Source organism: Rousettus aegyptiacus, unplaced genomic scaffold (assembly GCF_014176215.1).
Source record: "Rousettus aegyptiacus isolate mRouAeg1 unplaced genomic scaffold, mRouAeg1.p scaffold_m13_p_3, whole genome shotgun sequence".
NCBI lineage: Eukaryota > Metazoa > Chordata > Mammalia > Chiroptera > Pteropodidae > Rousettus > Rousettus aegyptiacus.
The window spans coordinates 112,890,477-112,891,534 of record NW_023416306.1 but is presented as its reverse complement, the minus strand read 5'-3'; the positions used below and the strand labels follow the sequence as shown (position 1 = coordinate 112,891,534).

Sequence of the window (1,058 nt, the reverse complement as noted above, 5' to 3'; positions counted from 1 at the left end):
GTTATATATTTCCTTTTCAGCACAGCTTTAGCTACAAACCACAAGTATTGATATGTCTTCATTTTCATTTAGTTAAAAATATTTCCTAATTTCCGTTATGATTTCTTCTTTAATCCGTGGGCTATTTAGAAATATATTGCTTAATTGAAAGTATTTTGGGATATTTTGGTTAATTTCCTGTTATTGATTTTTAGATTCCACTCTGGTCCAAGAATTCATTTTGAGTGATTCTATCCTCTGAAATTTGATGAGACTTTCTTTATTGCCCTGTATAAGGATCTATTTTGGTAAATGTTCCTCGTACATTGTAAAGAATGTGTATTACAAAGTTAGTTTTATATATACATGTACAGTGTTATGTATGTATTAATTATATCAAGATTTTTTAATATAATAAATTCATGACCTATCTTTTTAGATACAGCTTTTGTTCTCATTTTCATTTTTATTTATTTTTTTAGGCAAGATAACCATAGGTTGACCTCACAGATTGCAAAGAACTTGTCAGCTTACAATCCCTTATTTATTTTTTATTTTTTATTTTTATGCCTACAGCACCTGGTCTTCCTAGGCGGTCTCCCATCCAAGTACTAACCAGGCCTGACCCTGCTTCCGAGATCAGACGGGATTGGGTTTGTTCAGAGTACCATGGCCGTAAAATTTTTTTTCTCATTTTTATTTAAATTGAGTACTATTCCAGTGTCATCCTTATTATATAGTAATATTATTTTATATTAAAAGAAAAATACTGCTCTACTTTTGTTTTTCTAGTCCCTCATTATGAAACTAAATCTGGGGGAAATAGTCATACAATTGTATACTTTCTACTTTGTAACTGCTTAAGAAAGGGAAATTAAGAAAGTCCCAGTATTTTACCTCCAGGAGTTCCTAGGTAATATTTGAAAATATTCTCAATATGAAGACCAAAAAGAAAAAAAAGAACAATTATAAGCTATGTATAAACAGAAGTGACTCACTAAAGATTGTCATTTTCTTCAGTTTGAGGATCTGTTTACACTTCATTCATCCATCCATCTATCCAACCAATCATCAATTCA

The 1,058-nt window shown here is 30.3% G+C and overlaps 1 pseudogene; it reads right to left on the bottom strand.

Annotated features, from left to right (window-relative positions):
* Nucleotides 1–546: 546 nt before the first annotated feature.
* Nucleotides 547–660, bottom strand: LOC118600800 (annotated as a pseudogene).
* Between the last annotated feature and the right edge of the window lie 398 nt (nt 661–1,058).